The sequence below is a fragment of the Polyodon spathula genome, chromosome 6 (genome assembly GCF_017654505.1).
Source record: "Polyodon spathula isolate WHYD16114869_AA chromosome 6, ASM1765450v1, whole genome shotgun sequence".
NCBI classification, from domain to species: Eukaryota; Metazoa; Chordata; class Actinopteri; order Acipenseriformes; family Polyodontidae; genus Polyodon; species Polyodon spathula.
The window spans coordinates 56,164,010-56,181,053 of NC_054539.1; positions in this window are offsets into that span (position 1 = coordinate 56,164,010).

The window sequence follows — 17,044 nt, forward strand, 5'->3', positions numbered from 1 at the left end:
CACCCCAAACCTCCTGTACCTTGTACAAGGGGCAGGCTTTGAGCTATCTGCAGTATTGCTTAGGCAGTAGATGGAGCACGGTGCTGTTGACCACACAAAAGCCAGCATCACAGTAAACACCTGGAGGAAGCTGAAATTTTTTTGTGGTGTGTTTGTGCAGAATCATCAAGGACTGCTTCTCCTAATCGTATTCCTAATGGCAGGACCTGCCTTTGGTCTGCCAGTGGCTGGTAGCTCATCAACACCCGTTTTTGTATGCTGGGTGTAAAGACAATGAATGCTTCATCACATTCTCTTTTACTTTTGTGAAAACATTACTTTTGATTTTTCACACACTGAATACTCTCTTCCAAAATTCTGGAAAATCATTCTAAGAACACGCTGACTCCCATGCCTGTGCTTAAGGTGGAAAAAACCCTGTATGCTGTGTACTGTCTCCATCTTTATTGTCTTAAAGTTAACCCAAGTCTTTGCCTCCTCTGTGTTAAGCATTCTTTATTTCTCTTCTTTTACATGAGTTCTTCATTAATGTCATAATTTGCATTTCACTGGGGATATTTTGGCAGTCATTCTACCACAGCAATGGCATACCCTTATTTCTATCTGTTTTGCGGAAGGTTAATAGAATATAACCTTAGTAATGTTGTGCTTTTCTGTAATTTGTTGTTGTGTGCGTTTGTATGTGTTTTTATTTTTTTATTTTGATGGCCACGCTAAAGCCTTCCTCTCCGTGTTTGCTAAACACAGTGCTGTCATAACGCATAACAAATCAAACCTTCTCTCCAATGGTACTCGCAGAAGAAGAAAGCCAAATTTAAGGATAATTTCAGATTGTTGGAGAAGAGGAGAGGCACGACTGTTCATTTGCACCAATCATGCCTCCCTTTCATCTCCCCTGATTAAGCCTAGTGTGGTTTCATCAAACTGTTCAATCACCAAGCTGTCACTCTGGCCGTCTGTTGATTGAAAACAATCAGAGCTCTGATGACACAATTATTCTGACCCTTTAACTAGATGCTGCTGTGATAATGAAAGGTTGATTATGATAGTTTGTGCCTCCTTCAGTTTGCAGAGAAGGTTAATTTGGGCATCAGACGGATGTTTAATGGGCGCTCGCTGGCAATGCTGAGGTAAATGAGAACGTGCAGTCTGTGATATTGCACGGATATAGTTTAGCTGTCAATCATTGTCATTTAGAGGCTCTCTGAAAATCATTTTCTTTTTCTTTTTTCTTCTCTTCTTTCTTTGGGATTTAATTTATTCTTGGCCCTTAGGAAGTTCCTTTATGTTATGTGACCTTCACAGCCAGCTAACAAAGCAGCATTCACAGGCGTTGGCTTCTTAGTCACGCTGTATGCTGGGAGGTTTGTTTGTTTTTTTTAGTTGGGGGGACCCCAATTCTGCTTTTATGCACAAAACATCAAACCATAAATAGATACATCTATAAATACTGAAATAAACTCTTGACTTTTTTCTTATTTCTCTTTCTTTATTTCTAGTTTAACGTTTTTCTCTTTTCTCTACTGTCTACCTTTTCTTGCTGAGGATTTTGTTTTACTTTATTCCTTGCCCGCATGACCTACCGTATTTAGCGCAGTTTAGACCTGTGCAAGTTTAATGTCTGATGCCTGCAAAATCAGAATATGCACATTCATCGTAAAGTACCATTAAGAGATCCTTCACACTTTACCACATGGGGTTGGAGTCCACATCACACAGGATACAACTCATTTCAACTTTGAAGTTTAATTTAGTACTTCTAAATGTACATCTGTAGTTATGCATAAATAGATATAGTAAGAAACAGTAACATCAGACCAAATAGGAAATCTTCAAAAACACAAAGTGGGCAACTGAACTACACTGCATGCTCCTGTATAGAGCTACTACTGTAATGCATTAGTGCTGTTAGTGAGATTCACCAGCTTTCATTATTCCATAAGTGCTCGAGTATTAGTACACAGCAGAACATTACTTAATTCAAATAGCAGATTGATGACACAGCTGTTTTATTCATTCTTATTATTTTTTTCTGGGGGGGGGGGGGGGTAAAAAGAATGGCTGCTTGATTACGATAACTTCAGAACTGCTGTACTTATAAAGGTCTACTGATTGCATTGGATAAAAAATGTGCGACTGATCGAATTAAAAATCCATCTACAAAACAAATCTTCAAATTTATATATTGTTTTGAATAGCTGTTCTTACTACACTTGGGTCTGATATTTTAGTCTAATATTTTACATTTCTAATTTGTAAACTGTTGGTGCCAAAGAACCTTTAGTTTGCCTTTCGGTGCTCTTAAATGAACAATGATCGCATCACAAGCTTATGTGTCTATATATGCTACAAGGTTGAGTGAATGCACATTGCTGTGACATGGGGATGCTTTGTTTTTGTTCAGTCATAGATGTCCAGTGGAATACTCACTAAGACCAAAGCTAGTTGCTCATGACTATAGATGGATGGCCACCCAGAGGGGAATACAGAAATGAACTCACCCACAGAGCTTCCACTAAGCCGGTGTATTTATGTAAAATTCAAGCGCTTGGATAGCTATTTGAGATCTCCTTTTATAGGTACATTTCGTACTGATTGGCTAAGTGTTCATCCTTTTTCTGAGTCTAAAATGTTTTATTGAAGCAATTATTTAAAGGTACATATGATAAACTGTTAAATTCAAACCACAAAAAATGCCACTGAAGGGAATTTATCTTCCCCTAGTTTTGTAAGTTCATCTCAGCCCATCTGCCTGTACTTGAGGATCTGTTTGTTCTAAAATGCACTTTGTTTCTCAGAATAATAGAATAATTTATTTCCAGCCATGTTCGCACGGATTTCTCATTCTTAGGTACAGGTCTTTCTTCCAGCGAAACAACCTGAAATTGCTCTCAAGTCCAATTAATTCCCCTTTGTTCCACTCTCCTTTGTCAGTTTAACTGATCCATTGAAAGTTCCTCTTGGATCTGGCTCAAGGAGAAGCACTCGAAGGCAGAGATTTCTATTACAACCTAGAAAAGAAGGGTTGATCCTAATTGGATCAGACACCTGTACCCCCTGATGTCTCCTTTTATACAAAAACTTTTCCATTTCTGTTTTTAAACATATTTATATTAATAATAAAAACAGAACCTCAAAATACTGATTTCCAATTCACTGCCTGGTATACCTGAAGTCCCAGATATAATTTTAAGCTACCAAAACCTTCTGCATTACCATATATATATATACTTTTTTTAATCTGTGGTCAACATAATAACTACTTTACCACCAATGCCTAACATTGTTATACATACTTTGCGTTTGGCTAATGTTACTGTGTTCGGACCGTGTGGTAAATAAGAGCGACCTCCCCACTTCGGGTATTATAAACTGATTTAACTGGTGCTCAATTATTCAAGTAGGTAGCTTACCCAAGGTGACTTCACAAAACTGATTAAGAAAAAAGAGAGCGTCGTTCATTTCTTCCTTCTGTAAGTAATTCTGTATTACTGAGTACTAAGTTAAGTTAAAACAGATGCAGTCACAAAAGGAGGGTGCTTAAAGTCTTGTACAGTAAATAGTAAAATCAGTAGCTTATCAGATTGTACCCACATTTTCTGAAAGGTCTTTTGCAGGATAGGAGTGTGACAATAGTTTGGAGAAGATGCAGTTATCATCATGCAGACAGACAGATGGACAGACACAGTGCATAAAGAAGAACAGGAATCTAATGGTTATGTCTATGAACACTATACCCAACAAGAGTCCACATCCATGTTTTTTTTTCTCTTTGTTCAATCATTTATCTACTTCTATCTACTATTTGTGTTTTGACTTGACAGTTTGTAAGCAGCCAGGGCAATACTCACAAAGCACTTACTACTGTGCTAGGTTAACACCAACTTCTCTAAAGGAAAACAAAACAAAGTCATAGATGGACACTATATACATTATAGGAGGTTAGGGTGTAGAACCTCCAGTCTGGAATCATTTATATAAACACAACATGGAAAGTGCTGGTCCCATGTTTCATGAGCTGAAATAAAAGATCCCAGAAATTTTCCATATGCACAAAAAGCTTATTTCTCTCAAATTTTGTGCACAAATTTGTTTACATCCCTGTTTTAGTGAGCATTTCTCCTTTGCCAAGATATTCCATCCACCTGACAGCTGGAGAAGTGCGCTCTTCACGGATGAATCCCGGTTTCAACTGTACCGGGCAGATGGCAGACAGAGTGTATGGCGTCGCGTGGGCGAGCTGTTTGCTGATGTCAACGTTGTGAACAGAGTGCCCCATGGTGGCGGTGGGGTTATGGTATGGGCAGGCATAAGCTACGGACAACAAACATAATTGCATTTTATCAATGGCAATTTGAGTGCACAGATATACCATGATGAGATCCTAAGGCCCATTGTCGTGCCATTCATCCACCGCCATCACCTCATGTTTCAGTATGGCCCCATGTTGCAAGGATCTGTACACAATTTCTGGAAGGTGAAAATGTCCCACTTCTTCCATGGCCTGCATACTCACTAAACATGTCACCCATTGAGCATGTTTGGGATGCTCTGGATCGACGTGTACGACAGCGTGTTCCAGTTCCTGCCAATATCCAGCAACTTCACACAGCCATTGAAGAGGAGTGGGACAACATTCCACAGGCCATTAATGAAAGGTGGGAGCTGGAATTTAACGTTTCAGCACAGACTGACCTTGAATTCCAAAAAGCACGGGAAGCTTTCTGATCAAAATCTTGAAGCTCAGCTTCATTGTGCTGCCTGAGCTAGAAAAAATGATCAAAACCAAAGCGTGCAAAAGAACACACTGAACATGAAGTATTTGTGCTTTTTTAAGCCACCTTGTTTCATTTTTGCAGAAATAAAAGACACTTTTGTCTACTTGACTAAGATGTTTTTTTATTTTTAATAGAATGTTCATTCCACCCCCCTAGCTAGTCACTGGTTCATTGTTACTTTTATGGGGTTACTTGAATTGCACAAAATACACAGCAGCTTTTAGGATTGCCTTTTCTTCGGATGCAAAAACGCTTAAATTTCCATTTGTTTCTAAGTATAGTTTGTCCTTTCTTAAAATTGAAAATACTGATATATTTGCATTGTTTTATGAAGATTTATTTTTTTTTTTTATTGCTACCTTAATGTATTGGTCACTACTGGCTTAAAGCTAGATAGTCCCAGCTGGTCAAAAGGGTTTTACTTTATTATACTTGTGTTCACTTTATTGCTGGTGGATTGCAGAGCCCATTGAGAGCCACTAAAACAGATCTCAATGCTTGATGTATTGGCCACCCCTGGTCTACTGTATGACTTTGTCTGCATTAAAATCAAACTTTTTTTTTTGTTTTGTTTTTTGGCCGAATGGTAATCATAATAATAGTTTGCGCAGAACAGGTTTGCTACAGTGTGCGCACGACAGACAGGTCACCATTTATGCATTGCACAAACGGTCGGGTATTAATGTAGGTTAACGGCAAGTTCCATATATTGCTATAAATCTGGCTTTCAGAATTGGAAAGAGAAAAGGGAGAGAGAATGAAAGGAATCAGAACTAAGTAACAAACAGCTCCTGCAAATCAAGCCAAATATTACACCTTTCACAAGGAGAATTAAATTAAAATTTGTCTAATAGCCAGGTCAAAGATGCAGCTTTATCTCTGTTGGCATCTGACAGTCGCTCACCACAGGAAAAAGAAGACAACTCGGCAACAGTTCTGCTCAAATGTGAATAGTGACAGGTGTTACTCAAACGACTTTGGTATGTGGCCAGAGAAAATAACAGATTTTGAGGCAAAATATAGTCAAATATTGTCTAACAAGCATAACTCTTTAGCGCCACGCTATTAAAATATTCATAGAAGTCTCACATTCATCTGTCAGTGTCACCCAGGGCATGTTTTCAAAAAGAATGTTTAACCCGAACAGTAACAGCATCATATTCTTAATACAAACTTAATCCAGCTGCAGTAAAGTTCTTCAATGTCTTGAATTTTTGAGTGGTTTCTGGGTAACTCTAGAGATTCGTTGAAGGTTAAAACAATGGTCAATGTACATTGGGAATTGTGTATTCATTTGTTAGAATAACTAACAGCCATTTAGACTTCTGATGTAGATCTGCAGAAGAGAACTATTCATTTTAGTTTTTGCCTATTTTACACAGGCTATTATAAATCGCTAGGGGGAAATTTTACATATGGTGTATGAGGGTTGTATATTTTAATTGTGAGTCTACAGCTATGGCCAAAAGTGTTGCATCACCCTATTATTAACACAAACTAACACATTTTGCTTCATAAAATTGAATGAAACCTGCTGAACAGTAATGTTAACATATTGAATTACATACTGTTTTGTAGTTTTCCATATACTGACAAATTGAAAAATGTGACAATTTGAAACCTAACATAAAATACTGTACTACTGTTATGGTGTCCGGTAGACTTTTGTGATCTCATTTTGTTGTTTCTTTGATTACATGATGTTAGAGGTCTTGTAATTTAAAGGCAGACTCGTTTGTGCTGTGTCATGATGAAAATCTGAATATTTTACTTAACATTATAACATTATAAGTATAACAAATCAAATACAGAAAGTGCACTTTCAATGGCAATGTTCAATCAACACCTATTTAAAAAAAAATACATAAAATAAACTTTAGGTTTAGGTGGTAGGATATTTTAATAAAAATAACTGTTAAATGTTTTTTCTTTTTCAATTAAGTTGGTTAACCCATTTTATAAGTGCAATAAGGAACTTCAGGGTGTGTGATATATTCTAATATCATCACGCCCTGGGTGGTTGAAGCCACTCGGCTTCACCTCATTACATGCAACACACATGGGGCTTGGTGATATTAGTGATTTCCAATACATGAGTAGGTGTTAAAACTTCATGCTGATATTGGACTCGGCTCTCGCAAAGATAAGCACCCACTAAACCTAGCTTTTACTGTAAACGAATGTGATCCATCTGACGATGTAGATATCCTTCTGCCTGGTGTTGATGGCTGAAGTGTAATGCTGGCTCCAGGGATCAGCCTGTTTTGCCTCCCTGGCTCATCAGCACACACAGCGGCTGCAGCGCTGTCTACAAGGATCAACCACGGTGTGGCCTCCCCGGCGCATCAGCATGACAACCGTCTGGACTGAGCTGAGTAGGGTACTTCTCTGGGGTCTTGAAGTGGGCACATTCCGTCCTCTGTGTATCATCGACTAGCCCACCACACCTTAAGAGGGCTTGACCGTGATTCTGGCATCCCAGCGTCACCCCCATCCGTCCCCCACTCGGCTAAGCCCACCTTACTTACCTTCCTTTACATCAGCATAGCTTTCTTTCTATGATACTTGAGCTCCCCAACCAGAATCTTTTCTTCTCAACCAGAGCCAGTTGTTGCTCCTCTCTGCTGCTTCAGATAAGTTCTTCATTATGCATCGCAACTCTTGACCACTGAATCCGATGTCTGAGAAACCGAGTTGTGGAGTGTGCCACAAATCTTTGAAAACCCACCTCCACTGGGTAAACCTGGACTCTCCATCCTTGCTGTTCAGCATCAGCAGGTAGTTGAGCGTGCCGAAGTTTCTTCCTTTTAATACACCTCATCCATAACATATTCCCATGTTACTGTTAACTCTACTAGGTGAACAAGGCGTGCTGATCCAGACCACAAGATAATATCAGGTCAAAGGTTAGTGGTGGCAATCTCACATGGGAAAATAATCTGTTGTACAACATCTGCCAGCATTTTCCAGTCTCTAGCAGTTTCCAGTTGTCCTAGACGAGTTTTGGTTTTAAACCTTTTCTTGGAGGTTGCTTCCCTGGATGGAGTAATGTTCTTCTAGTGTCATATTGGTGACAACCTGTTGGTCATGCTGCACTTGTCTTCAATGCTAAGACCAAACCTCGCAACCCCTGGTCATGACGCCAAGTAAACCGTCCTTGGCTAAGAAGCACCTTACATCCTGTCAAAATATTTCTTAATGTAGCTGGTGAATAACACAAAGGATACCATGGATCCTCTCCTACCCATAGACTAAAGTTCTTTGGTGATGGGAGAACATCATATGTTGACCTGAACTGATCCTGCTCTGTTCCATTGTCCATAGATCTCTCCAGCCAATCTTGCATTGTCCATTCTCCCTGCTTGGCCTGGGAAACTGCCTATACACACCTCATCCTCTTGTCCTGCTTTTGCACCTTGTTGACTACCAGCTCCCTCTGAGCTGTGGCTGCTTCATGCCATGTAGGAGGAGCTGAACTGAGAACAAGACCTCCTGTTCCATGCTGTACATGCCCCCATGATATCACTGATACGAAGGGCAGCCTTTGCATCTTCCAGTTTCCAACTTCTGTACTGTTGTCAGTGAAACATCATACACAGTGAGTGGCCACAGAAGTCTTGGCAGGCAGTAGACCAAACTGAAAGTACTAGAGTTTAAGTTTGCCCAGTAAAGTGCTGCTGTCTGTGCTTGTCAACCCTTGCATTGCTTGTTGTCTCACTTCTCCCACACAAACTGTGTCCTTTTGGTCCCCATCATACCATCTCAACTTTTCACCATCTCAACTCACAGGCTTCTCGGACACTGGTGATATTGTTAATGTAGAACTTAGTAGGCTTGAATTGCATTCATACCCATTCAATGACACAACCTGTCGTGCCTTATTGCTTACTTATAAAATGGGTATTTTAAATACCATATTACTTTAAATTACCACCGCCCTTGAGTAAGCACCACACTCAGATATCAGATTTGTAATAGAGGCCGCCCTCAAATAAATACCACTCCCAGTAATGAAACATGTAATATTTTTTCAAATAAATGCGTTACTTAATAGAGAAACACATACAAAACATGTATCAAGATCCACTGACACATTGCTAAATTGGGGGAGTGTAAAATAGTACTGTGCTGCACAAATTTTACCCCATCCCGAATGTATTAACTGGCCCAAAATTAATGAGGTACGGCATAAGCTATCACATTTAAATGTGCTGTGCCTTTGCTCAAAATGGGCTACTGGTAGCACAAATTAACAGACTAATCTGAAAAATAGCACCTCCCCTCCAAATAGGTTACCTCAATTGAACAATAGGTAGGTCATCTGGAGAAGCAGAAATCACCCATGTTGACTAAATGTCTTGACTTTATAGTTATTATTATATGATTGATAAAACCAAATATAATAATGAAAAGGATCATTTAATGAACCAAGTTTATTATATGACGAATACAAATAATTATAATGAAATAAATTGGTATCAAGCTATAATTTCATCCTCAGGGAGATCATAAAGGGTAATGCGGACCCTAAATACTCTTCCTTCTCAGTACTCTCCCTCTGTTCCTGGGTTGTTCAGGAAGGTTAGGAGCCTGCACTCTCCGTCATAAGAAATATTATGTTATGATGGCTGCCATAGTGCTCTTTCCTATTAGCTGCTTTCTGACTTTCTTTGCGGCCAAATAAGACCAATTTAAAATGAGACTTATTTGTGGACCTTTTTAGGTCCAGCGCTGCTATTGTGCTGCTTCATAAATCTCATTTTAATATCACAGACTTCATTTGCAAATGAGATCCACCTACAAATTGCCCATGCATATAATTAAGGCTTAACACTCCTTAAAATTCATGGCTTATGTGCGGCGGAGCGAATTGCATGGTCTTAACTTGCCAAAAGTGTCATGATACATATGTGGCAATTTTAAGGCTGGCGTAAACTCGGCACTATGGCCTTAATGCTGTCCCAGACGCCTGATAAATGTGTGATGGGGAACATCACATAGCCACCCCCCAGTGTATCGGCAGGCCTGTGGCTTAAAATCAGGTGTATTCACAGAGAGGAGAGAACTTACTCTACGGCGGAGGTGTTTATGACAGTACAGAAATCTGATGCCTGTGGGCATTGTAGACATTCTACTTTATGAAGTAATTTTGGCAAGATATACCAGTGCTAGCAGAGCTGGTGAGTACCACTTGTAATGTCGTGGTTACTGGAGGCCAATCTAAGAAGCAACAGGGGGCAGGCAGCACAGAATTACAGCAAATACCGTTTGTGGATGCAGAGTTAGATATTGAGGCAGGGAAGTTCCGCAAGCCAAAGAAGTAGCGTAGGCAGGAGAAAATTAGCGGTACTTTGGGAAAACTGGGGCCTTACAGTGTAGAGTCTGATGGTGAATGGCCAAGCAATATGGGAGATTTACAGGAGGCAGATGAGTCACTGAGGACACTATTTGATAGAGCAGCAGGCAAGAGTAAATCCCTGTTGGGTGAAACTTTTATGTAATTTAGAATGGATTGCTGTAGCAAGAGAATGTAGGCGGAAACCTGCTGGTAGTTTTTTAAAATGTTTTTAAGAGCACAGGTTTTGGAACTAGGACATTAAATCCCTATGCCAGGTAATTTGGGTCATACTAAAACTGGCTAACATAGCTAAAAGATTTTGTTGGCCAGGGCTTTACACAGATGTAGTGGATTATTGCAAAAGTTCCCTTGAAAGAGTATTACATCAGAGCTCCTTACACCCCTTGCCCATTATTAACATACCATTTTATCACATAGCGATGGACAGTGTTGGTCCGCTGGAAAGGAGCAGCACTGGTAATCTGTTTATTGTAGTCTTTAGTGATTATGTAGCCCGATACCCTGAAACATTTCTTTGCATTCCATAAAAGCTAACCAGGTGACAAAGGCGCTAGGGTTATTCTTTTCCAGAGTAGGGGTACCGGCAGAGATAATCACCGATCAGGACACTAATTTCATGTCCACCCTACTACAGCGCATATATAAAGTGTTAGGAGCGAGTGGGAGAAGTACAGGCGTGGAAAAGTACAGAGCAGTTTCGAAGCAGAAAGGAGAAATTGCATCTTGAATTGCTTTAATCAGAAAACAGAGGACATTGGGGAAACACAGCAGCAGCTCAAAGTCAAACAGCCGCGTGTGTTTTTCTGATAACAAACAAGCTGAAACTCGGAGCAGCTGATTCAAATTCAGCGTCGTTTTGAGACACGGGCGAGGGGAGGAGCCGACAGCACAGCAGAACAACGCAGTTAAACGAGGCAGTCTTCCCAGCGACAGCGAGTGGAAGCGACAGCGAGTGGGAGAAGTACAGGCGTGGAAAAGTACAGAGCAGTTTCGAAGCAGAAAGGAGAAATTGCATCTTGAATTGCTTTAATCAGAAAACAGAGGACATTGGGGAAACACAGCAGCAGCTCAAAGTCAAACAACGTGTGTTTTTCTGATAACAAACAAGCTGAAACTCGGAGCAGCTGATTCAAATTCAGCGTCGTTTTGAGACACGGGCGAGGGGAGGAACAGCACAGCAGAACAACGCAGTTAAACGAGGCAGTCTTCCCAGCGACAGCGAGTGGAAGCGACAGCGTGTGGGAGAAGTACAGGCGTGGAAAAGTACAGAGCAGTTTCGAAGCAGTTTGAAAGCAGGCTGACAGCTGCAGAAGAAACTAAACTTCAAAAAAAAAACCTCAACATGGTCTTCAAGCCAGTAATCTGTGACACCTGCTTGATGTGGGAAATCCGAGAAAACCCAGCGGAGCTAAACCAAGTGTGCGTAAAGTGCCGCGCGATCCAGGATTTGCATAAACTAGTAAGTATGCTAGAAATGGAGCTGGAAGAAGTGAGACAGCAACAGGATCTTGAGGAACTGGCACACCCACAATTCATGGAAGTCTGCATCACCCCTAACAGACTGAAAGCCACCAGGGAGATAGAAGGTCAGAACAGCTGGGTTCAGGTAGGCAGAAGCAGGGAAAAAAAGAAACTTCGTCAAACACCACCACCAGAAATCAAAACAACCAACAGATTTGAGTCACTTCAGAATTTTGATGAGCAGAACGAACAACAAGAGAATGAAAGGAACAACATCCAGGACCCTACTGACAGTGGTGACCAGACAGCAAAAAGAAGGGAGGTCATGATTGTTGGGGACTCCATATTGAGAAACACAGCAAGTTCAATTCGCAGTTTGGACCCCCTTACTACAACAGTGTGCTGCCTTCCGGGAGCCTCTGTCAAGCACATCACTGAGAACGTGGACAGGCTCCTAGAACGAACAGGAGACGACCCGGTAGTAGTCGTCCACATCGGTACAAACAACATTGGAAGAGACAGACCAAAATCCCTGCAAAATAAATTCAGAGAGCTAGGAAGGAAATTAAAAGAGAAAACCAAAACTGTGGTATTTTCTGGTATACTACCCGCACCTTGCAAAGGACCATATGGACAGCTGGAAATAATTAATCAAAACGCATGGCTGAAGACGTGGTGCACACGGGAAGGCTTCACCTATCTTGATCATTGGACCACATTCTACAACGAGGACTATCTGTATAGACGGGATGGACTGCATTTAAATAACAAGGGAACCAGTCTACTCGGAGAAAAGATCCTCGAGCAGGTTCGGAAGCATTTAAACTAGAAAGGAACACATGAAAACAGACAAAAATCCCTGCACAATTATTCAAGAGCTATGAAGAATTAAAAGAGGAACAAAACTGGTATTTGCTGTATACTACCCGCACCTTGCAAAAGGAACCATATGGCAGCTGTAAATAATTAATCAAAACCGCATGGCTAATACGTGTGCAACACGGGAGGCTTCACCTAATCTTGATCAGTGACACATTCGACCACAGACTATCTGTATCGACGGATGGACTCTTTACATCAAGGGAACTAGTCTCTCGAGAAAAGTCCCAGCAGGTTTCGAAGCTTTAAACTAGAAGGGGGGAGAAATCAACAAAAACAAAAAAACAGAAGGGAGACCGCATCAAAACAAGAACAACAACTCAGGTAAGACAACCATTAAATGTATTTATCTAAATGCTAGAAGTATCAGAAACAAAATTCTAGAACTTGAAGCTACTGCACTAACAGGTAACTATGATGTGATAGGTGTTACAGAAACGTGGTTATCTGAGAGTGATGGGGACGAATATAATATTTGTGGGTATACACTGTATAGGAAAGACAGGCAGGACAGAAGAGGAGGAGGGGTAGCGCTATACATAAGAAACAGTCTTGAAGCCCAGGTGTTAAACCTGGACAAAGAAAATAAAACCGAATCAATATGGGTCAGAATAACAGACAAAAATTCAAAAGGCATAATAATAGGAGCATGCTATAGACCGCCAGATTCAGACGGTGAGCACAATAATCTGTTATACAATGACATTAGAAATGTGTGTAGCAAAGGAGAAGCCATACTAATGGGGGATTTCAACTTCCCCCAAATAAAATGGGAAAACCCGGTGGGTAGCACGAAGGATGAAATAGAAATGGTGGAAATGACAAATGACTGCTTCCTAACACAATTTGTGAAGGCACCCACTAGAGGGGAGGCATGCCTTGATTTAGTCTTTTCAAATAACGAAGATAGAATAACTAAAACAGAGGTCAGAGAACCACTGGCAAACTCAGACCACAACATGGTCTCATTTGAAGTGTTTTTTAAATCCCCAAAAGTAAAGACTAAAGCTAAGGTTTACAATTTTAGAAAAGCAAACTATGAAGGCATGAAACAGAGACTAACAGAAGTAGATTGGAGTAAAATAGAGAAAACACCCACAGAAGAAGGATGGTTGTTCTTCAAAAATGTAGTACTAGAGGCGCAAAACAATTACATCCCTAAAGTAGACAAATCTAAATGTAAAACTAAATTGCCAAAATGGTTTAATAGATCAATTAAAAAAAATATTCAGCGAAAAAAGGCACTTTACAGAGCATTAAAAAAGGACCAAAAAGAAAGTACGCAGAAAGAGTACACGGAACTGCAAACGCAAGTAAAAAAGGAAGTTAGAAAGGCCAAGAGAGAAATAGAAATGAACATTGCTAAGGGAGCTAAAACCAATTCCAAAATGTTTTTCCAATATTACAACAGCAAGAGAACATTCAAAGAGGAGATTAAATGTTTAAGAGATACAAATGGCAAAATCGTAGAGGAAGAAAAAAAAATAGCAAATATGTTAAATGATTACTTTTCACAAGTTTTTACAAAGGAAGATACTGACAACATGCCCCACATGTCATCCAGTTCCTATCCAGTTTTAAATAACTTTAGCATAACTGAGGCAGAAGTGTTAAAGGGACTAGGAGCTCTTAAAATAAACAAATCCCCTGGGCCGGATGAGATCCTCCCAGTAGTACTCAAAGAAATGAAAGAAGTAATTTACAAACCGCTAACCAAGATCATGCAGCAGTCTCTTGACACAGGGGTGGTACCGACAGACTGGAAAATTGCAAACGTAATACCGATCCACAAAAAGGGAAACAAAACTGAACCAGGTAACTACAGACCAGTAAGCCTGACTTCTATTATATGCAAACTTATGGAAACTATAATAAGATCCAAAATGGAAAATTACCTATATGGTAACAGGGTACTGGGAGACAGTCAACATGGTTTTAGGAAAGGGAGATCGTGCCTAACTAACTTGCTTGATTTTTTTGAGGATGCAACATCGATAATGGATAATTGCAAAGCATATGACATGGTTTATTTAGATTTCCAGAAAGCTTTTGACAAAGTCCCGCACAAAAGATTAATTCTCAAACTGAACGCAGTTGGGATTCAAGGAAACACATGTACATGGATTAGGGAGTGGTTAACATGTAGAAAACAGAAAGTACTGATTAGAGGAAAAACCTCAGAATGGAGTGTGGTAACCAGTGGTGTACCACAGGGATCAGTATTAGGTCCTCTGCTATTCCTAATCTACATTAATGATTTAGATTCTGGTATAGTAAGCAAACTTGTTAAATTTGCAGACGACACAAAAGTAGGAGGAGTGGCAAACACTGTTGCAGCAGCAAAGGTCATTCAAAATGATCTAGACAAGATTCAGAACTGGGCAGACACATGGCAAATGACATTTAATAGAGAAAAGTGTAAGGTACTGCACGCAGGAAATAAAAATGTACATTATAAATATCATATGGGAGATATTGAAATTGGAGAAGGAATCTATGAAAAAGACCTAGGAGTTTTTGTTGACTCAGAAATGTCTTCATCTAGGCAATGTGGGGAAGCTATAAAAAAGGCTAACAAGATGCTCGGATACATTGTGAAAAGTGTTGAATTTAAATCAAGGGAAGTAATGTTAAAACTGTACAATGCACTTGTAAGACCTCATCTTGAATATTGTGTGCAGTTCTGGTCACCTCGCTATAAAAAAGATATTGCTGCTCTAGAAAGAGTGCAAAGAAGAGCGACCAGAATTATTCCGGGCTTAAAAGGCATGTCATATGCAGACAGGCTAAAAGAATTGAATCTGTTCAGTCTTGAACAAAGAAGACTACGTGGCGACCTAATTCAAGCATTCAAAATTCTAAAAGGTATTGACAGTGTCGACCCAAGGGACTTTTTCAGCCTGAAAAAAGAAACAAGGACCAGGGGTCACAAATGGAGTTTAGAAAAAGGGGCATTCAGAACAGAAAATAGGAGACACTTTTTTACACAGAGAATTGTGAGGGTCTGGAATCAACTCCCCAGTAATGTTGTTGAAGCTGACACCCTGGGATCCTTCAAGAAGCTGCTTGATGAGATTTTGGGATCAATAAGCTACTAACAACCAAACGAGCAAGATGGGCCGAATGGCCTCCTCTCGTTTGTAAACTTTCTTATGTTCTTATGTTCTTATGTAAAGGCATTCGCACCACTCCTTACCATCCTCAAACTTATGGGCTCGTGGAATGTTTCAATTAGATGCTGATAACAATACTGAGGCACTTTGTGAGTGAGACAGGCAAGATTGTGACTTTTGGCTTCCCTATTTTGCTTTTTGCTTATAGAAAAGTCCCACAAGCATTTCCCGGATTTTCACCGTTTGAGCTTCTCTATGGCAGGTCGGTGAGAGGACCCCTCGACGTCTTAAAAGAGACTTGGGAAGAACCGAAAACAGACAAAATATTGTCAGCTACATTTTGAAGATGTGCAATAAGCTAGAGGAGTACACATTGTTTGTGAAGCAAAAGGTGTTACTACTACTCCACACATCTGAACAAAAATTGTTCGCAAAGTGGAAGGGACCATATGAGATCCTATGAAAACTCGGTCTTGTCACCTATGAGATTGGCACACCTGATAAGAACAGGAAGAAACAGGTTTGTCATATTATCTCCTGAAAAAATGCAGAGAGCAATTTACCACCTCTCAGACTTTTCTAGTAAAGCAAGCACATGACAAGGACAAACCAGAGGAATCTTTTCCTTCTGGAGAGGCCAAGAGACAACTGGATTTTATGCACCTGAACTCACTACAACAGCGACAGATGGCACAATTGCTTGAATCCATGCCAGGTTTATTCACTGAAAAAACCTGGACATACCACGGAGACTCAGCATGCCATACAGCTTCTAGAGACTACAGATATTTGAAAACGGATGTATCAAATACCAGAGCATCTCCTAAACACCTTGAAGGAGGAAATCAATACCATGCTGTGCTTACATGTCATCGATCCCTCGTCAAATTCTTGGAGCAGTCCAGTTGTGCTGGTGCCAAAGAAGGACAATTCCATTAGATTCTTATACACTTCCGTAAATTGAACAGCATATCCAAATTTGCTGGAACTTTTGGGCAGTGCCACCTGTGTTTCCACCTTGACCTTAGCAACAGATACTGGCAGGTACCCTTAATGCCTGAAGCTAAAGAACTGACAGACTTTCGAACTCCATTTGGCTTTTTTCAATTCTGTGTAATGCTGTTTGGTCTGCACTTAACACCGTGCTGGAGCCACTGATCAAGTAGTGGACTTCCTATCCTGACATCCTACCAGGACCGAGGACAATGGTGAAGGGATACCAAACAATCCAAACCCCTGTCCTGATCTCCTTGAAGGGGACAATGGGATGGGGAACATCACACGGCCTCCCTCACTGGCGTTTCAGCAGGCTTGTGGCTTTCCCTGTGACTTAATAAAACAATACTGACAACAAAAAATAAAGAGAAATAAGTAACCGCTGACTTACCTTCCATTCTTTGAGTCTTCTGCTGGTGTCTTCATTGCCTCCTGCCATCATTTCCCCCAGGGTGAGA